This window comes from Anolis carolinensis, chromosome 3, assembly GCF_035594765.1.
Source record: "Anolis carolinensis isolate JA03-04 chromosome 3, rAnoCar3.1.pri, whole genome shotgun sequence".
Taxonomy (NCBI): domain Eukaryota; kingdom Metazoa; phylum Chordata; class Lepidosauria; order Squamata; family Dactyloidae; genus Anolis; species Anolis carolinensis.
Genome location: NC_085843.1, coordinates 417225 through 439517, shown reverse-complemented (window position 1 = coordinate 439517; position 22293 = coordinate 417225). Strand labels below are relative to the sequence as shown.

General features: G+C 44.8%; 1 protein-coding gene and 1 pseudogene across 2 annotated transcripts in view; both read left to right on the top strand.

The window, feature by feature from the left end:
* Window positions 1-22270, top strand: part of LOC134297962 (zinc finger protein 850-like) — a 33147-nt pseudogene extending 10877 nt beyond the window's left edge.
* The window catches only part of LOC107983750 (gastrula zinc finger protein XlCGF7.1-like), a 53061-nt gene that overhangs the window by 13406 nt on the left and 17362 nt on the right, over window positions 1-22293 (top strand). The window lies entirely within an intron of this gene.

Here is a 22293-nt window from a genome sequence, read left to right as displayed (position 1 = left end):
GCTAAATTCATAAATATAGTAGTTACTACATAGCGTTACTGCGTATTGAACAACTTTTTCTGTCAAATTTGTATCACATGATGTTTTGGTGCTTAATTTGTAAAATCATAACCTAATTTGATGTTTAATAGGCTTTTCCTTAATCCCTCCTTATTATCCAAGTTTCTGCTGGCCTGTTTAGCTTGGATAAGTGAGACTCTACTGTAGCTGTGTTGTCAAAGGCTTTCATGGCTGGGATCAAATGGTTGTTGTGTGTTTTCCGGGCTGTCTGGCCATGTTCCAGAAGCATTCTCTCCTGATGTTTCACCCGCATCTACAGCAGGCATCCTCAGAGGTTGTGAGGTATACGGAGAAACTAAGCAAGGAAGGTTTATATATCTGTGGAAGGTCCTGGGTGGGGAAAAGAACTCTTGTCTGTTGGAGGCCAGTTGTAATTAATCACCTCAATTAGCATTAAATGGCCTTCCCAGCTTCACCTCCTGGCCTGGGGGAATCCTTTGTTCAGAGTCATGAGCTGCCCCTGATTGATTCCTGAATCATAGAATCATAGAATCATAGAGTTGGAAGAGACCACATGGGCCATCTAGTCCAACCCCCTGCTAAGAAGCAGGAAATCGCATTCAAAGCACCCCCGACAGATGGCCATCCAGCCTCTGCTTAAAAGCCTCCAAGGAAGGAGCCTCCACCACGGCCCCGGGGAGAGAGTTCCACTGTCGAACAGCCCTTCTCACAGTGAGGAAGTTCTTCCTGATGTTCAGGTGGAATCTCCTTTCCTGTAGTTTGAAGCCGTTGTTCCGTGTCCTCGTCTGCAGGGCAGCAGAAAACAAGCTCCCTCCCTCCTCCCTATGACTTCCCTTCACGTATTTGTACATGGCCTTCATCATGTCTCCTCTCAGCCTTCTCTTCTGCAGGCTAAACATGCCCAGCTCTTTAAGCCGCTCCTCATAGGGCTTGTTCTCCAGACCCTTAATCATTTTAGTCGCCCTCCTCTGGACGCTTTCCAGTTTGTCAACATCTCCCTTCAACTGCGGTGCCCAAAATTGGACCCACTGTGATTCCAGGTGTGGTCTGACCAAGGCGGAATAGAATAAGGGGGAGCATGACTTCCCTGGATCTAGACGCTATTCCTCTATTGATGAAGGCCAGAATCCCATTGGCTTTTTTAGCAGCCGCATCACATTGTTGGCTCATGTTTAACTTGTTGTCCACGAGGACTCCAAGGTCTTTTTCACATGTACTGCTGTCAAGCCAGGCATCGTCCCCCATTCTGTCTCTTTGATTTCCATTTTTTCTGCCGAAGTGAAGTATCTTGCATTTGTCCCTGTTGAACTTCATTTTGTTAGTTTCGGCCCATCTCTCTAGTCTGTCAAGATCGTTTTGAATTCTGCTCCTGTCTTCTGGAGTGTTGGCTCTCCCTCCCAGTTTGGTGTCGTCTCTAAACTCAATGATCGTGCCTTCTAACCCTTCGTCTAAGTCGTTAATAAAGATGTTGAACAGAACCGGGCCCAGGACGGAGCCCTGCGGCACTCCACTTGTCACTTCTTTCCATGATGAAGACGACACATTGGTGAGCACCCTTTGGGTTCGTTCGCTTAGCCAATTACAGATCCACCTAACCGTAGTTTTGTCTAGCCCACATTTCACTAGTTTCCTTGCCAGAAGGTCGTGGGGGACTTTGTCGAAGGCCTTACTGAAATCCAGGTACGCTACATCCACAGCATTCCCTGTATCGACCCAACTCGTAACTCTATCGAAAAAAGAGATCAGATTAGTCTGGCATGACTTGTTTTTGGTAAATCCGTGTTGACTATTAGCAATGACCGCATTTGTTTCTAAGTGTTCGCAGACCACTTCCTTAATGATCTTTTCCAGAATTTTGCCTGGTATTGATGTGAGGCTGACCGGACGGTAATTGTTTGCGTCGTTCTTTTTTCCCTTCTTGAAGATAGGGACCACATTCGCCCTCCTCCAATCTGCTGGGACTTCTCCCGTTCTCCAAGAACTCTCGAAGATAATTGCCAGTGGTTCTGAAATAACTTCCGCTAGTTCCTTCAGTACTCTTGGGTGTAGCTGATCTGGCCCTGGGGACTTGAATTCGTTTAGAGAGGCCAAGTGTTCCTGGACAACTTGTTTCCCTATTTGGGGTTGGATTTCCCCCAATCCTTCGTCCATTCCGTGTTGCTGAGGTTGAAGATGGCTTTCTTTTTCTGAGAAGACCGAGGCAAAGAAGGTATTGAGCGGTTCTGCCTTTTCCCTGTCCCCTGTCGCCATCACCCCATCTTCTCCTTGCAATGGCCCTATCGCCTCCTTTTTCTTCCTTTTTCTACCAACGTAAGCAAAAAACCCTTTTTTGTTGTTTTTTATGTCCCTGGCAAGCCTGAGCTCATTTTGCGCTTTAGCCTTGCGAACCTTTTCCCTACAGGTGTTGGCTATACGTTTGAATTCTTCTTTGGTGATTTCTCCCCTTTTCCACTTCTTGTGCATGTCACTTTTGAGCTTTAGCTCAGTTAGAAGTTCTTTGGACATCCATTCTGGCTTCTTTGCACTTGTCTTATTTTTCTTCTTTGTTGGCACTGTTTGCATTTGCGCCGTGAGTATTTCACTTTTGAAAAACTCCCATCCATCCTTAACTCCCTTGTTTTTTAATATCGGCGTCCATGGAATGCCGCTCAGTAATTCCTTCATTTTTTGGAAGTCAGCTCTCTTAAAGTCCAGAAAGCGTGTTTGACTTGTCTTAGTTTCAGCATTCCTTTGTATTGCAAACTGCAGGAGCACATGGTCACTTGCCCCTAAGGATCCAACCACTTCAACTGTATTGATCAGGTCTTCCACATTTGTTAAGATTAGATCAAGAGTTGCTGATCCCCTGGAACGGCTGGAAAGGAGCATGTGTGGCGGGCGAGGGAGCAAGGACAGGCGAGTGCCTTGCGCGCCTTCCTCCGCGATGGAGGAGGTGAAACAAGAACGGAGGAGTGCCTGTGGCCAAAGGAAGAGGCCTCCCGTTTTATCTTGCCACGCAGACTCCCTCCTGGTGGATGCGCGCGGGGCGAAGGAGGCAAAGAGGGAGGCCTCTTCCTTTCGCCACAGGCACGCCTCCGTTGTTGTTTCATCGCACGCGAGCATCCACAAGGAGGGAGTTCTCACATCCAGAGTTAGAGTGAGGGTTATGTATGCGCAGCGAAACAATAATGGAGTCTGTGTGTGTCTCTCCCTCCTCCTCAGTCCTTCCAATGTGAATGACTGAAAGAAAACTCTGCAGCCCTGTTGTGGATTCATTTTTCTTGAAGGCTAGTCTCTTCCAACCCTGACTATTACAGTATTGTTGTTGTTGTTGGTCAGGGGTGCTTGGATTATGTTTTGGTGCTCAAAGGCAAAAGGGGGGTGGAGTAGATGGCCCCAGGGGTCTCTTCCAACCATGTGTATTATGGTATTTTATTATTATTATTTGAAACACAACAAGATGAGTCCACAGCAGACACTCTGTTGGCTGTTGAATTGGATCACACGTCGGACCCTTCCCAAGTGTCTAGGACTGTGTGATGAATAATGCGAGCATAATCCAGTAAGGTGGCCTTCTGCAGCTGGCAGATGGTAGTTTTGTCAGCGCTGATTGTGTTTAAGTGCAGGCCAAGGCCTTCAGCACTGCACCCAGTGTGCTGATCACCACTGGGACCACCTTGACTGGCTTGTACCAGAGTCTTTATAGTTTGATCTTTAAATCCTCATATCATGTCCACTTTTCAACGTTTCTCCTCAATCCTGCCGTCATCTGGGATTGCGACATCGACAATCCATACTTTGTCTTTTAACACGGTTGTGAGGTCAGGAGTATTGTGCTCCAAAACCATGGTGAAGTGGATGTTTGGGTGGATGTTGTTGAGGTGGTCCAGGAACTTGCTGAGTTCTTCTCCATGGCTCCAAATGGTGAAGGTGTCGTCAACATATCTGAATCATATAGTTGGCTTTTTTGATGCTGTTTCCAGGGCTTGTTTTTCAAAGTCTTCCATGTAGAAATTCGCTACTAGTGGGCATTCCACAGTGAAGACGTGCCCCAGGTCCACCTTTTTTCCTTCTGCTGGACAAAGGACAAGGAAAAAAGAGAGAAGTGGGCAAAGGAGAAAGATTGACAGGAGAATGGCATTGTGGGTGGAGCTGTGCTTGTCTTTGCTTCCCATCCTGGGGCTCAGCCGAGGGAGTGAATGGCCCAGAGGGGACTTGGTTCAGCAGAGACTCGTTTTGTGAACATCCCAACAAGCCTCAATGGTGGTTTGAATTAGACGGTGGAGAGGCAGGTCTTGGTTGGCAGCAGGATTGCTTTGATGGCAGGAGGCGCTCAGGGATGCTCAGGACGCAGACGTGAAAGGCAGCCCCGTAATCGTTGTGTCCCTCAGGATACAGCACATCCTGGTAATTCCGGGAAACCCGTTATCCAGTGAATGACACCTTTTAATACTGGAAAGAGCCATTCCTTTATGCCTGCCTGCCTTCCGTTCCTTTGGCCACATTTGTGGTCAGCCCAATGAAACCAAAGTGATGCTCCAGTATTAATAATAACAACTCTAATCATAACCTTGCTTTTGTCTTAGGCGATCCCTCGTAGTTCGAGGATGATTGCCTTCCACCTTGGAGGTGTGTCCATAGATGGCTGAAGAGACCTATTCTTGATCTGCATATTCTCCCGCAGTGAGGACATCGGTTTCCAGGTGGAAGGCGGTCCGGTCGGGGTTGGCTTGACGCTCCTTCCTCTTGGCACGTTTCTCCCTTAAGCCCTCCATTTGTGCCTCTTCAAACTCCGCAGCACTGCTGGTCACAGCTGACCTCCAATTAGAGCGCTCAAGGGCCAGGGCTTCCCAGTTCTCAGTGTCTATGCCACAGTTTTTAAGGTTGGCTTTAAACCCATTTAAATCACCAACATTACGTTTCCCATTCTTGAGTTCAGAGTAGAGTAACTGCTTTGGGAGACGGTGATCGGGCATTCGGACAACGTGGCCAGTCCAGCGGAGTTGATGGCGTAGGAGCATCGCTTCAATGCTGGTGGTTTTTGCTTCTTCCAGCACGCTGACCTTTGTCCGCCTGTCTTCCCAAGAGATTTACAGGATTTTCCTTAGGCAACGCTGATGGAAACGCTCCAGGAGTTTGGTGTGACGTCTGTAAACAGTCCACGTTTCGCAGGTGTAGAGCAGGGTTGTGAGGACAGTGGCTTTGTAAACAAGCACCTTGGTCTCTCTACGGATGTCCCGGTCATCAAACACTCTCTGCTTCATACGGAAAAATGCTGCGCTCGCAGAGCTCAGGCGGTGTTGTATTTCAGTGTCGATGTTGACTTTTGTGGAGAGGTGGCTGCCAAGGTAGCGGAAATGGTCAACGTTTTCTAATGTGACACCGTTTTTTTTTGTTTTTTTGTTTTTTTTTTGGTGAAATATAAATTTATTTATATATATATATCTATACGTACATACAAATAGAGACATACAATCTTGATATTCCACATTTACATTACCTGTAGTTCTCCCCGATCCCGCCACCTCCCCGTTCTCGCCCATAAACTTATTCTTACATAATGTAAGGGTACAGAGATACTATATATATTTATATCCCCTCTCTCCCTCCCCCCTCCCCCCTGAGAACAGTTTACTACTCTTTACCGTACTAATTATAGTTGTTCAATCATAAGGATAATCTTATTTAATTCCTTGTATTTGTCTTTCCCCTTTATCCTAGAGATAAGGCCCTTCCATTTTGCCTCCCAGGTCATCTTGGTTTGGCCAAACTTATAATAGCTTTTCCTTTCGCTAATATAATCTTGAAGTAGATAATCGGCTAAGTATTTATACCACGTTTTTATATCCCATTTTTTTTTGGTCCTTCCATCCTAGGGCAACTGAGGCTTTGATTGCATCTAACATATGTTTTATTATTTCCTCCCATTCTTTAAGTTCCCCATTGCCTTCTAATTTTTGAACAAAAAATTGTGTTTTATTCCATTCTATTGTCGTCCCCAATAGCTCTTTCATTTCCTTCTTAATTATATTATAGAATCTTTGAATTTTTTCGCATTCCCACCACATATGGGTATAGGTTCCAATTTTCCCACAATTATGCCAGCATTGTTTTGGGTGGGTTTCGGTTATATAAGCCAATTGTATAGGAGTTCTGTACCATTTTGTAAGTATCTTCAGTTGCATTTCCTTAATCTTTAAATATTTTATTTTATTAATTGATTTTATCCATTTTTCTATTTCTCTCTCATTGCAATTCAAATCCTCCTTCCAGATTTCTATCAGGGTGTATTTTGTGTTATATTGTTTTTCCATAATTATTTTATATATGTATCCCATGATTCCTTTCTCCTTCTCTACTTTCCATTTTATTATTTTATCCAAGTCTGATTCTGGAGTCTCCTTATTCTTCCAATCTGTTATCTTTTTAGACAACCCTCCCCATTGTAGCCAATTGCCCTGTCCACATTTGTCTTTTATCTCCTCCCATTGTATAACTGTTCCGTCGGATTTAAGTAAGTCCTCAATCTTTGTTATTCCATGTTGTTCTAAGTTCTTTATCATATTGTGGTATAGCTGGGGTTTTCTATTTTCTAGGGCTGCTATTGGAAGTTTGTCTATTTTATTTATTGGAAGTTTGTTTTGCCATTTTCTCCAACATTCCATTGTTGAGGTCAATGGGCCTCCTTTTATATTTTTTAGGTCTTTATTGCCGATTTTCCCGATCAAACATGATCCGTATTCCCATCCATTCATTAGTTTCTCTAATCTGACCCATCTTTTGGGCTCACCAATGTCCAATTCAAGTAACCTGGCCAATTGGCAGGCTTCAAAGTAGTTTTGTAGGCAGGGAGCTCCCCAGCCTCCGTTTACTTGTTGCGTAAAGAATACTGTGTTAGCAATTCTATTCTTACTGGCGCCTATTATCCATGTTTTAATCGAATTGTCCCATTTTTTAATTATTTTTGGTGGAATGCTGAAAGGGAGGGTCTGAAATAAGTATAAAAATTTAGGTAATATCATCATTTTGTAAGCCTTCAACCTTGTTGTAATGTTCTAATTCCATTTTTTCCAATCAATAATTTGTTTACTTATTTTTTTCCATAGTGGATTATAATTTATCTGGATTATATTATTTAAATTTTTAGATATGTGAATGCCTAGGTATTTTAACTTCTTTCCCCCCAGTTTCACCCCTAAAGTAGATTGGGCTTCTTTTAATTCCTTCCAGGTCAGATTTTTATGCAAGATTTCTGATTTTTCAATATTAATAACTAGGCCTGAGATCGATTCAAATTTTTTAATTACTTTTTTTACTGCCTTTACTGAGTCATCCATTGTGCCTATCAGGACCATCGCGTCATCTGCATATAAATTAATTTTTATTTCTTCTCTATCTATCCTATACCCTTTAATGCTTTTATCTGATCTAATTAAGTTAGCTAGAGGTTCTATTGCTAGGGCGAAAAGTAGAGGAGAGAGAGGGCAACCTTGTTTGGTTCCACTTTTTATTTCGATAGTTCTGGAATTTGATCCGTTTACTATTATTTCAGCTTGATTTTCTTTGTATAATTCTCTAATTACCCCACAGATATTTTTCCCTAAATTACACTCCTCACACAAATTGGCCAAATAATTGTGATTTATTGTATCAAATGCTTTGTAGACATCTAGTTTTATTAAAAGTAATTTTCTTCTCTCTCTTGTTGCATGGTCGATTACATTTACGATATTTCTAATTGGGTCGGCAATCATTCTTTTTTTAATAAACCCGTACTGATCTTCCTCGATTAATGTGGGCATTATCTCTCTCAGTCTGTTTGCTATAATTTTCGTGAATATTTTATAGTCCACATTACTTAGCGTAATAGGCCTATATGAATTAGGGTCAGTTTCCTCTTTATTTGGTTTTAAAATTGTTATAATTTCTGATTTTTTCCATGTCTCTGGAATTATTTTCTTTTCCATAATTTTATTATATAAGATTTGTAAATTAGGAATAACTTCCTTTTGAAAGATTTTATAGAAATTTGTAGTGAGCCCGTCGGGTCCTGGTGATGAGTTAATTTTTAGGTTTTTGATTACCTCCTCTATTTCATTGCTAGTTATATTTGAGTCCAATACTGCTTGAGAGAAAGTGTCTAATTTTTTGTTAAGTATTCCTTCCGAACTCACTGTATCCTTGTTCATATAAAGCTTTTCGTAATAATTTGCCATTATTTCCTTTAGGTCTTCCTCTCTTGTTTTTATTTGCCCATTCCTGTCTTTCAATTTGATTATCTTTGCTTTCCCTTGTTTCTTTTTTAAAAGATTTGCTAACTTCTTTGTGTTATTTATTGAATTTATTTGAAAGTCATTCTTGACCCAGATATATTTTTTTGTAACTTCAATTTCCTCCAAGTTTTCTAGTTGTTTTTTTTATCTCTAACCATTTTTCCTTTTTCCCCACCGTTTGATCTTTTTGAAATGCTTGGAATGCTTTTTCTTCTTCAAGTCTTAATTTTCTAAATCTCTCATTTTCTCTTTTGTTTATGCCCCTCTCAATTGTTATACATTTACCTCTAATTACTGCTTTAAAAGCATCCCAAACTATACTTTCTTTCATTCCAGGGGATCTATTTAGGTTAAAATATTCAATAATTTGGTCTTTTATCCCGTTTCTATCTGTCTCTTTATAGGTAACTTTTGGATTAAACCGCCATTTTTTCACTGTATTTTTAATATAATTTCCCAATTTTAAATAAAGAGGTGCGTGGTCTCCTGGCCATTGTTTGCCCACCATTATTTCTTTCATTGGCATTACATTATTAATCCCTACTAAAAAGTAATCTATGGTGGTGAATGTTGAATGTCTATGTGAGAAGAAAGTGGGACTGTCAATTCTTTCCCCTATTCTATTATTAGCCTCTATTAGGTTCCATTTTCTAAAATTTATTTTACATTTTGCTTCTTTCCCTGTTCCTTTATTTATTTATTTTTCGTATAATTGTAAGTTCAGGTCTCCTCCTACTATTATATCTCCTAACGCTTGTTTCTTTATTTTTGTGCAGATTTTATTTATGAATTTGACCTGTCTCTGATTTGGGGCATACACACTTGCAATAGTTACTTGGCTGTTATTTATTTTGCCTATTATCATTATAAATCGGCCTTCAGTATCTTTAATTACCTTTTCTAATTCAAAATTTAGATTATCCTTTATAAGTATGGCCACCCCTCTAGATTTATTTGAACCCCTCGATTCAAATTGTAGTTCCCAATTTCTCTCATTTATCAATTTGGATTTATCCTTTTTCTTGTGTGTTTCCTGTAGTAATGCTAGATGTACTTGATTTTCTTTTAATAATTTTGATAGTTTGTGTCTCTTAACCGGTGTTGAAAGGCCATTTGTGTTTACTGACATAACATTTAGTTCATCCATCATAATTGGTTTGTTCTTTTAGCAGTCTCCTCATGATTTTGTTAACCAATGTTCCTTCTCTATTCTTAACTGTTCCCTCCTGCCCCTCCCATCCCACCCTTCCCTCCCGTTTAACCCATAACCCCCATGACTCCCTTCCCCCCCTTCCCCATCTGGCTTCTGCTTCCCACCCCTGTACTAAGGGAGGAATGGCTGAGTAAATTCTCCTCGCCTTCATCCAGATGACTTCCTGGGGATAAGCTTCCCTGCCCCCCTCCCTATCCTCCATTTAGACCCCCCACAAAAATAATAGATTATAACAATTATATCAGTAGTCATTCTGTCATTAAGTGTTCATCAGTTATTCCATAATCCCAATATAAAGTCCAATAAGCCCCCAATTAGGCTTTCCCTTGCCAGGCGTACTGGCATTAGTGTCCAAAATCCCTCCCATCTCATAGGAGGATTTTCATATTCTATTCAGATAAACTGGCAGACTTTATAATTTGAGGTACATCTAGTTAATCAAATTATCTGCACAGTTTATAGATCATTATTTAGACTGTATTTTGTACAATTGTCTTTGTGAAAATAGTCCAGTCTTTATAAGTGCCTATATAGATTACAGTTTATACATGCTGTTTTGGACAATGAGTAAGATGGTTGTGCTCTTAACTGTCTTATTTATCTTTACTTCTAGTCCCAATTCTATTTGGGTCTATTTGTTTTTCCTTATTCCCTGTTTTTTGTCTCTTCCTTTTCTCAGTATCTCCTTCTGGGGGATTATCTTGGGGGTTATCTTGAATTTCCCCATCCTCTGGAACTGGCCTGTTGTCCTTCTTCTCTGCAGTAATGGTTAAATCGTTTATTATTTTTTCTCCTTCTTCATGAGTTGTTGCTGTAAATTTTCTATTGTCCTTGAACACAATGATTGTGGCAGGAAAGCCCCAAGTGAATCTCTGTCCAGCTGCGACCAATCTTCTTGTTATGTCCCGAAGGGAGTCCCTTGCCATAATTGTTTGTCTGGAGAGATCTGGATAAACCAAAATTTTTTTGCCTTTGTATTGTAGGTTCCTTATTTTCCTTAGACTCTGGAAAACAAAGTCTTTGATTTTCTCAGATGCAAAGGCCACAATTATCTGTTTTAGTTTTGTTTGTTCAGTCTTAGAGCCACTCTGAGGAAAGACTATGTGTGCTCTTTCAATGTCCTGTTCTGTGAGAGGAATTCCAAGGTCACTGAGCCAAGTTGATAAGATTTTACTTAATCCATCATTTTTGGTTTGTTGGGGCCAGCCATAAAACCTCAGGTTACGACGTCTGGCCCTATTTTCCAAATCAACTGTTTTGGCTTTAAGGAATTTAACCTCCCGTTCCAATTCATCAGTTCTTTTTTCTTGAGAGTCTGCTGTCATTTTATATTGTAACAATTGAGCCTGTGAATCTTTTACCATGGTAGATAATTCACGGATGGAAGATTCCATTCCCCGCATAATGTCCATTAATAAATCTAACTTCTGTTTGAGATTATCTCCTTTTTGCGGTACCTTATCTGCTGCAGATGCCTCCATGGTTATCAGGAAATGTTGAACTCAGACAGCCTCCGACTCCCGACTCCTCTTTGGCTAGTGGGACAAGATTTGTTTTCCCAGCTCCGGCTTGTTGCTTCGTTTCCTTAAGATTTATCTGCATCCAGGACACTTTCTCATTATTTTTAATGAGCTCTTCTGTTTTGCCAGTCCTTAGCAGGTAATCTCTTTGCTTTTATATCCCTGAAAATGTTTTTAGGGAAAGGTTTTTAAATCCATTAAGTTGGAGGATAAGGCAACTGCGTCCGGTTACTCTTGCAGCATGGCTCCTCCCTCCTAATGTGACACCGTTAAGCTGTATTCCTGGCTTTGCAGAGGGATGAGCTGGTGCCTGTTGGAAGAGCACTTTGGTTTTCTCGATGTTCAGTGAGAGGCCGAGCTTCTCGTATGCTTCTGCGAAGGTGTTTAGAGTGGCTTGTAGGTCTTCTTCTGAGTGCGCACAGACTACGTTGTCATCAGCATGTTGGAGTTCTATAACAGATGCTGTGGTGACCTTGGTTTTGGCTCGCAGTCTGCTGAGGCTAAATAGCTTGCCATCTGTCCGATAGATGATTTCCACTCCAGTGGGAAGCTTCCCATCAACAAGGTGAAGTATCATAGTGATTGTCACGACCCAGGCTACAGAGCACCAATAACCATACGCAGAGGCCAGATTCTATCTAATATCTTTATTAAGGAATTATATAAAGTTAGTAAAAGCAAATGTAAAAGTTAGTCCAGAAGTAGACCTTTCAGGGAAGGTCAAAATTAGTCCAAAGAAGCAATGTCCAATATGAAATATTAAGGTCCAAAGTTGTAATCCAATAACCGAAACACTCACTTTGCCAGGCAAAGTGAGGGGAGATGACAAGGTCCTTTAGTCCATAAACTTGAGTAAGGCTAGGAAATAACTTGATACTTGAAACAAGGCTTAAAACGTGGAACAAGGTAACTAGGAACAAGAACAAGGTCCGTGGAATAACTTGGTAAAATCCGTGGAACAAGGCAAGGATTGGTCCTGGGAAACAAGGCAAAGTCCGTGGATAAACAAAGGCTGGGAAGCGAGGCGAAGGCTGGAAAGCAGGGCTAGGCTTGAGCAGGAGCGAGGCTTGAATCGGAGCGCGCTGTCCAGACACAACTCGCTCCGTAGGCTGACGAATTGACTCCGCGAAGTTACTACGCGGCCAAAACACCTATATAGAGTCTAACTTTCCCACCGATGCAGTTCTCTGGGAATCAGAAACGAAAGCCAAACTCTGAGACCAGATGTTAACCTCCTTAAAGATTCTCACGAGAAACAGTCTTAATTGGCTACATTCTTAGCTGCAATTCTTGCACTCCTGCGCGAAGTTGAATCCAAACTTCTCTGTTGTTTACAAAACTCCCGGCGCAAGAACACGGGAGAAGTAGGCTCTGGGGTTGTTTGACATACTTCTGGGAGACAACTTTCTTGCAGGTGCAAGGTTCCCAGATCGGCCTGGGAAAGATCTGGCTGAGAGGAATCCAGTTCAGACTGGGAAGGTAAAAACCCCAAGTTTTCATCTTCATCAGGAATTACAGTGTCCTGAGCAGGACTACAAGGCCCATGGGTCATCACACTATCCCCCTCCTCAGGGCCCCTCCCAAACTGGGGCCCTCTCCCCGAGGCGCGAGGTCGCGGCTTGGCGGGATAGGTCTGATGAAAGCGACGGGTTAGATCAGGAGCATGGACTGTGGAGGCGTCTTCCCAAGAGCGTTCCTCAGGGCCAAAACCCACCCAGTCAATGAGATATTGTAGGCGGCGGCGGTGAAAGCGAGAATCCAAAATGTCCTCAACCTCGAACTCCTCCTCCCCATTCATCAAAACAGGAGGGGGGGCCGGTTGGTCTGTATCAGGACGCACACCATCCGCCGGAAGGAGCAGGGAACGGTGAAACACTGGGTGAATGCGCAATGAACGCGGAAGTTGGAGTTTGAAAGTCACAGGGTTTAATTGCGCCACCACTGGATAGGGGCCAATGAAACGGGCATCTAACTTCCGGCAAGGGCGGTGGGAGGGCAGGAAGCGAGTGGACAGAAAAACCCGATCTCCTACCTTGATTTCGGGGCCCGGCTGGCGATGCTTGTCAGCGTGGCGTTTATAGTCCTCCTTGGCTTGGTCCAGTTGCTGGAGCAAAAGTTGTTGCACCGCTGTGAGTTCCTGCAGCCAATCCTCTGCTGCGGGAACTTCTGAAGTTTCAATGACAGGGGGGAAGAAACGTGGATGGAAGCCGTAGTTTGCAAAGAACGGCGTTTCTTTTGTAGAAGCTTGAACCCCATTGTTGTAAGCAAACTCAGACAGTGGTAACAGAGAAGCCCAATTGTCCTGTTGGTAGTTTACATAACAGCGAAGATATTGCTCCAAAGTGGCATTGGTGCGCTCCGTTTGCCCATCTGTTTGGGGATGATGAGCTGAAGATAAGCGAGAGTCTATGCCCAATAGTTTTTGTAGTGCCTTCCAAAAACGAGAGGTGAATTGAGATCCACGGTCTGTGACTAAACTCTTGGGCAATCCATGTAGTCTGAAAACATGTTGAAGGAATAGATCCGCAGTCTCTTTGGCCGTGGGGAGGCCTTCGCAGGGAATGAAATGGGCTAACTTGGTGAAAAGGTCCACCACCACTAAGATCGTGGTGAATCCACAGGAAGGTGGTAGGTCAGTGATGAAATCCGCGGAAATAATTTCCCATGGGCGAGATGGGGTAGGAAGGGGGTGTAAAAGCCCTGAGGGCTTCTCCCTTCGTATCTTGGAGCGCTGGCATACTGGGCAGGTGTTGACATATTTTTCCACATCCTTGCGGATCTTGGGCCACCAAAAATCCCTTAGGATCAAATGCATAGTTTTAAATAGCCCGAAGTGTCCTGCTGGTTTGCAGTCATGACACAGACGAAGCGCTTTTTCCCTGCCCGGTCCGGGTGGGATATAAACGTGATTTCTATAGCAAAGCAGCCCATCTTTAAGCGAAAAGGGAAAATGCAGACCTTGGCGAAGTTGGTCCTGCGCCCAGGCATCTGCTTGCTGACTAGCCCTGATTTCTTGAGCACAGATGGGTCCTGGAGTAGAGGAAATTGAACCAATGGGAATGGATTTGGTGTTCCCCACCGTGAGCGTGGCAAAGTTCTCGGGTTGTAATAGTTGGGATTCAAAGGTCTCCTTGCGTCCTGCAGCGTATTCCGGTTTACGTGACAGGGCGTCTGCTTGCTTGGTCTGGGCTGGGGTCACATAATGAATCTGGAAGTTGAAACGTTCAAAGAATAAAGCCCAACGTTGCTGCCTCTGATTTAGTTTGCGGGCAGTTCTTAGATGTTCTAGATTACGATGATCAGTGTGGACTTCAATGGGGAATTTGGCCCCTTCTAGCCAATGTCTCCAAGTTTCAAAGGCTGCCTTAATGGCCAGTAGTTCTTTTTCCCAAATGGTGTAATTTCTCTCTGGTGTGGTTAGTTGACGAGAGTAAAAGGCACAGGGATGGAGGTGATCTCCCTCCGGTTGTAAAAGTACGGCCCCAATTGCCACATCAGAGGCGTCCGCTTGCACAACAAAAGGGGTTCCAGGATTTGGGTGCTGTAGAATTGGCTGGGAGGTGAATAGTTTCTTTAGTTGCTGGAACCCTTTCTCTGCTTGATCAGTCCAGCGGAAAGGCTGCTTTCCACGGATGCAGCTAGTGATGGGGTCGGACCAGCGGGCAAAATCTGGAATGAACTTGCGGTAATAGTTCGCGAACCCCAAGAAACGCTGCACCTCTTTCTTGTTAGTTGGCGCCCGCCATTCCAATACTGCTGAAACCTTGGCTGGATCCATGGAAAGCCCTAGAGGCGAGATGCGGTAACCCAGGAAATCTACCTCTTGTAGATCAAAGGCGCATTTTTCCAGCTTGGCATAAAGTCCATGATCCCGCAATCGTTGTAACACCATTTTGACGTGGTTCTCATGTTCTGATTGTGATCTAGAAAACACCAAAAAATCGTCCAGGTAGATTATCAAGAACCTGTCTAGATAGTCCCGAAAAATGTCATTGACAAAATGCTGGAACGTTGCGGGAGCTCCGCATAAACCGAAATTCATAACTCGGGACTCGAATAATCCGAATTTGGTCTGGAAGGCGGTCTTCCACTCGTCCCCTTCCCTGATGCGAACTAAGTTGTAAGCCCCCCGAAGATCCAGCTTGGTGTAAACCTTGGCTCCTCGAAGCCGATCCAGTAGATCCGAGATTAAGGGCAGGGGATAGCTGTTCCGCTTGGTGATATTGTTCAATGCTCTGTAGTCCACCACCAAGCGTAGTTCCCCTGACTTCTTCTTCACAAACATCACTGGGGAGGCGGCTGGGGATTGAGAGGGTCTGATGAATCCCTTGCGAAGGTTTGTCTCTATGAATTCCCTGAGAGCTTCTTGCTCTGGTTCAGTCAGGGAGTAAAGATGCCCTCGCGGGATCGGGGCCCCCTCCACCAAGTCAATGGCACAGTCATAAGGTCTATGTGGGGGTAATTTTTCGGCTTCTTTCTCATTGAATACATCCCAATACTCGGAGTACTTCTTTGGCAAGGTGATGATGGGCTCGGTGTCTGAGGCATGGCAGACCTTGGCTACGAGGCAATGGTTTTGGCAGTACTGTGAAGCAAACTGCAGTTCTCTGTTGGACCAGGAGATGTTAGGGTCGTGGAGAGTCAGCCATGGAATTCCCAAAATCACAGGGAAATGGGGAACCTCGGTAACAAAGAAGGAAATCTCTTCCATATGTTCCCTTATCCACATCCTGGTGGGTTCCGACCACTGACTTACGGGGCCCGTCTTGAGGGGGCGGCCGTCTATGGCTTGCACCACACGGGCATTCTTGAAATCATGATATTGTAATCCCAGAGAGTCGGCATACTCTCTATCAATGAAATTGTTGGTAGCTCCAGAGTCTATCATGGCGTGGATCATGACGGGTCCCCTTTTTGCTGACCATAATGTGACCACGAGAAGGAACAGGACCCCGGTTGGCGGCTCTTGAGTGGATTTTTTGACCGGGTTGGCGAGCCTCTCTACACCCGGTCGTTGGCTTCCCCCGCCGGCTGTGTGCCAGCCGCCTCAGACGCCTTCGTCTCCGTGGAGGACGCCGCCGCAAGACGGGCGGCGGGCTTCCCTTTGGCTGGGCACTCTCTGGCGAAGTGGCCCCCATTCCCGCAATACCAACAGAGATTTAGGCGTTGGCGGCGGGCCTTCTCGGCGGCATCTAGTCTGGGACGCACATTGCCCAACTGCATCGGCACCTCCTCGCCTCCTCTGGGGTATGGGGTTGGCGGTGGGGGTCTCCACACTGGTCGTGGCTGAACGCTGGCGGGAGCGGGGGGTTTTGCCCCGGCTCTACTGCCCTGGCCTCGAACCCATTGTTTCCGGTTGGCAATCATGACTTCAGCCCGTAAACATTGATCAATGAGTGCCTCGAGGGTCTGGGGAGGATCCACCTTGGAGATTTCTTCCAGCATTTCAATGTTGAGACCCTCCCGAAATTGTCCTCTGAGGGCAACATCATTCCAGCCGGTGTTGTGGGCCAGCACTCGGAACTCGGCTATATACTGAGACATAGGTCTGTCTCCTTGGAATAGGCGACGGAGTTTGTGACCGGCTGCCTCCAAATTGTCCTCGATTCCCCAAGTCTCTTTAAGGTGGTCCAAGAAGCGTTGCGCGGATCTTAGGTGTGGAGAGGCTTGGTCGAACAGTGCCGTCGCCCAGTTGGCCGCTGGCCCGTCTAGAAGACTGTAAACCCATGCCACCTTGATGTCTTCTTGGGGAAATTCGGCAGCACGGGCCTCTAGATAAGCTTGGCATTGGCGACGGAAAACATGAACCTTAGAAGCTTCTCCAGTAAACTTGGTTGGCAACGCCATGGCCGGTAGACGGATTCCGCGTTCCTTCAAACCTTTTATTTCTCCATCCTGGGCATTGAGCTTATCACGGATTCGGTCCACCTCATCCTTGTCGATGGTGTAGGTAATCGGCTGGCCGCTCGGCCCAGGTACGACTCCGGTAGACATACTGGCCTTGGTTAATTGGTGCTTAGGGGCGCGGAGTCAAACTGTCACGACCCAGGCTACAGAGCACCAATAACCATACGCAGAGGCCAGATTCTATCTAATATCTTTATTAAGGAATTATATAAAGTTAGTAAAAGCAAATGTAAAAGTTAGTCCAGAAGTAGACCTTTCAGGGAAGGTCAAAATTAGTCCAAAGAAGCAATGTCCAATATGAAATATTAAGGTCCAAAGTTGTAATCCAATAACCGAAACACTCACTTTGCCAGGCAAAGTGAGGGGAGATGACAAGGTCCTTTAGTCCATAAACTTGAGTAAGGCTAGGAAATAACTTGATACTTGAAACAAGGCTTAAAACGTGGAACAAGGTAACTAGGAACAAGAACAAGGTCCGTGGAATAACTTGGTAAAATCCGTGGAACAAGGCAAGGATTGGTCCTGGGAAACAAGGCAAAGTCCGTGGATAAACAAAGGCTGGGAAGCGAGGCGAAGGCTGGAAAGCAGGGCTAGGCTTGAGCAGGAGCGAGGCTTGAATCGGAGCGCGCTGTCCAGACACAACTCGCTCCGTAGGCTGACGAATTGACTCCGCGAAGTTACTACGCGGCCAAAACACCTATATAGAGTCTAACTTTCCCACCGATGCAGTTCTCTGGGAATCAGAAACGAAAGCCAAACTCTGAGACCAGATGTTAACCTCCTTAAAGATTCTCACGAGAAACAGTCTTAATTGGCTACATTCTTAGCTGCAATTCTTGCACTCCTGCGCGAAGTTGAATCCAAACTTCTCTGTTGTTTACAAAACTCCCGGCGCAAGAACACGGGAGAAGTAGGCTCTGGGGTTGTTTGACATACTTCTGGGAGACAACTTTCTTGCAGGTGCAAGGTTCCCAGATCGGCCTGGGAAAGATCTGGCTGAGAGGAATCCAGTTCAGACTGGGAAGGTAAAAACCCCAAGTTTTCATCTTCATCAGGAATTACAGTGTCCTGAGCAGGACTACAAGGCCCATGGGTCATCACAGTGATGAAGATGGAAAATAAGGTGGGGGCAATAACACATCCCTGCTTGACACCCGATTCTGCCTTAAATGGGTCACTTTGGGAGCCGTTGCTGTCCAAGACTGTTGCCATCATGGAGGAGCCGCAGGATGTTCACAAATTTGTCAGGGCACCCGATTTTTTGGAGGATGGTCCAGAGCGCTGTGATTCACTGTGTCGGATGCCTTTGCAAGGTCAAAGAATGCCATGTACAGAGGTTGGTTTTGTTCCCTGCATTTTTCTTGGAGCTGTCGTGCAGTGAAGATCATGTCCACTGTTCCTCTGGAGGGGCGGAAGCCGTTCTGGGATTCTGGGAGGGTGTCTTCTGAAGACAGGGAGAAGGCGGTTTGCAAGGATTCTTGCGAGGATTTTCCCGGCGGAGGTTAGAAGGGAGATACCGCAATAGTTCCCGCAGTCTGTTCTGTCCCCTTTCTTGAAAAGGGTGATGATGGTGGCATCCTTGAAGCCTGCTGGGATTTTCTCGGTCATCCACACCTTTTCAATGAGCTGGTGGAGTTGCTGTATCAGCTCAGGTCCACCCTCTTTGAAGATTTCAGCAGGAATCCCATCAGGTCCGCTGGCTTTGTTGTTTTTTTGTTGGCTGATGGCATTACTGACTTCTTCCAAACTAGGCAGTGCTGCAAGCTCATCCCTGGCTTGTTGTTGTGGGATTTGTGAGAGGGTCTCTTCGGCCACATTGGAGCTGCGATTCAGCAGGTTCTGGTAGTGCTTCTCGTATGCTTCTGCGAAGGTGTTTAGAGTGGCTTGTAAGTCTTCTTCTGATTGCGTACAGACTACATTGTCATCAGCATATTGCAGTTCTATAACAGATGTTGTGGTGACCTGGGTTTTGGCTCTTAGTCTACTGAGGTTTTAGATAGCTTGCTTTTGTACCCTGCCTCCATCTCCCCAAAGGGACTCGGGGCGGTTTACATATGGCACAATGTGCCTAAAAACAATGCACAATAAACACACTATAAAATACAAGATAAAACCAAAACATATCAAACAAGGTTTAAGCTCAAAACTGCACCTAATAACCTATGATGAGACCGGTCATCAAACATAGCCAACTGCAAACAGGAGCAGGGAATAGGATGGTGAAAATTTTAGCCAATGAACGAGGGCAGAGGGCAAAAGTGCAGTTTTGTGGCATTAACTGCAGACCATTGGAACCAGACATGGTCAAAGGCTTGTCCAGACATCCAAGTCTTCAATTCCTTCTGGAATATTGGAAGGAGGTTTCCTTTTTTCCTTCTATCACTCATTCTTTTTACCCTCCCTCCCTGTTCTTTCTTTCTGGATTCATTACCTTCTTTATTGAGATTAATTGCTTGCCTTTCCTGGTATCTATTTATGTGCTTAAGACCTCGATATCTGTATTTCTTGATACTATAGAGTCTCACTTATCCTACCGTCACCCGTCCAACATTCTGTATTATCCAACACAGTCTTCCTAACGCACGGATCCACAACTGTTTCTCTAGGCAGCAACACACAAGTACAGCCTCGCTCCCAATCAAGTGGCAGGTTTATTGTAAAATATGATGTTTTGGTGCTTAATTTGTAAAATCATATCTAGATTTGACGTTTAATAGGCTTTCCCTTAATCCCTCCTTATTATCCAATATTTTTGCATATCCAATGTTCTGCTGGCATGTTTATGTTGGATCAGTGAGACTCTGCTGTATTTCCATTTTCAACATAGCCCATGAAGTGAAAGGGGGAAATCTTGGAGGTAAAAAAGATTTCTGGCTTTCATTCTATATCTTTTGCTTTTTTCTTGACCAGGGACATGAAGATTCTATGGAGCCACGTCTTGGGTGCCGTAAGGAAAGAAATAATATAGGAAGAAGAAATCCTCCCAAGGTGAAGATCTTGCTGAATTCCTGACCTCACTTACAAATAAAAAAGGAAAAAAGAAGAGTCAAGTATCTGTATTCTAATGAAACACCTCTATCACAGTGGACGTGAAGGAGAAAGCATCTAAATACCTGGAGTGTGGAAAGAGTGAGTTACACTCAGAGTTATGGTCTGCAGCGACATGAAAGGACACGCACTGCGGAGAAGCCCTATGAATTCCTGGAGTGTGGAAAGAGCTTTGCGCAGAGTGTAGATCTATGTTCACATCAGAAGACTCACACTGAGGAGAAATCTTATACACGCATGGAGTGTGGAAAGGGTTTTAGTTACAGTTCAAAACTATGTTTGCAACAAAAGAAACACACTGGAGAGAAACCCTATAAATGCCTGGAATGTGGAAAGAACTTTACTCAGAGTTCAAATCTCCATTTGCATCAAAGGACTCACACTGGAGAGAAACCACATACTTGCCTGGAGTGTGGAAAGAGCTTCACTTATAGTGGAAATCTACGTTCACATCAGCGGACTCACACTGGGGAGAAACCCTATACATGCCTGGAGTGTGGACAGAGCTTCACTGAGAGTGGATCTCTACGTAAACATAAAAGGACTCACACTGGGGAGAAACCTTACTCATGCCTGGAGTGTGGAAAGTGCTTCACTCAGAGAGGGAATCTAGATGCACATCAAAGGACTCACACCGGGGAGAAACCGTATATATGCCTGGAGTGTGGACAGAGCTTCACTGAGAGTGGAAGTCTACGTAAACATCAAAAGACTCACACTGGGGTGAAACCCTATTCATGCCTGGAGTGTGGAAAGAGCTTCACTGAGAGTGGAAATCTACGTTCACATCAAAGGACTCACACTGGGGAGAAACCCTATTCATGCCTGGAGTGTGGACAGAGCTACACCACTAGTGGAAGCCTACGTTCACATCAAAGGACTCACACTGGGGAGAAACCCTATACATGCCTGGAGTGTGGACAGAGCTTCACCACTAGTGGAAGCCTACGTTCACATCAAAGGACTCACACTGGGGAGAAACCCTATAAATGCCTGGAGTGTGGACAGAGCTTCACTCAGAGTGGATATCTACGTATACATCAAAGGATTCACAGAGGGGAGAAATCCTATACATGCCTGGAGTGTGGAAAGAGCTTTGCTCAGAGAGGGAATCTAGATGCACATCAGCGGACTCACACCGGGGAGAAACCGTATACATGCCTGGAGTGTGGGCAGAGCTTCACTGAGAGTGGACATCTACGTAAACATCAAAGGACTCACACTGGGGAGAAACCCTATTCATGCCTGGAGTGTGGAAAGAACTTCACTGTGAATGGAAGTCTGCGTTCACATCAAAGGACTCACACTGGTGAGAAACCCTTTAAATGCCTGGAGTGTGGAAAGAGCTTCACTGAGAGTAGAAGTCTACATAGACATCAAAGGACTCACACTGGGGAGAAACCCTATACATGCCTGGAGTGTGGAAAGAGCTTTGCACAGAGACAAACTCTAGATGCACATCAAAGGACTCACACCGGGGAGAAACCCTTTAAATGCCTGGAGTGTGGGCAGAGCTTCACTGAGAGTGGAAGTCTACGTAAACATCAAAGGACTCACACTGGGAAGAAACCCTATACATGCCTGGAGTGTGGACAGAGCTTCACTGCTAGTGGAAGCCTACGTTCACATCAGCGGATTCATACTGGGGAGAAACCCTTTAAATGCCTGGAGTGTGGAGAGAGCTCAACCAGAGTGGAAACCTGCGTTCACATCAGCGGATTCACACTGGGGAGAAACCCTATTCATGCCTGGAGTGTGGACAGAGCTTCACTAAGAGTGGAAGTCTACGTCAACATCAAAGGACTCACACTGGGGAGAAACCCTATTCATGCCTGGAGTGTGGAAAGAATTTCACCGTGAGTGGAAGTCTATGTTCGCATCAAAGGACTCACACCGGTGAGAAACCTTTTAAATGCCTGGAGTGTGGACAGAGCTTCACTTCTAGTGGAGAACTACGTTCACATCAGCGGACTCACACTGGGGAGAAACCGTATACATGCCTGGAGTGTGGAAAGAGCTTTGCTCAGAGAGGACATCTAAATGCACATCAAAGGACTCACACTGGGGAGAAACCGTATACATGCCTGGAGTGTGGACAGAGCTTCACTTATAGTGGAAATCTACGTAAACATCAAAGGAGTCACACTGGGGTGAAACTCTTCAGGCCTGGAGTGTGAAAAGAGCTTCACTGAGAGTGGAAGTCTACGTAAACATCAACGGACTCACACTGGGGAGAAACCCTTTAAATGCCTGGAGTGTGGACAGAGCTTCATTGCTAATGGAAATCTACGTTCACATCAGCCGTCTCATACTGAGGAGAAACACTATACAT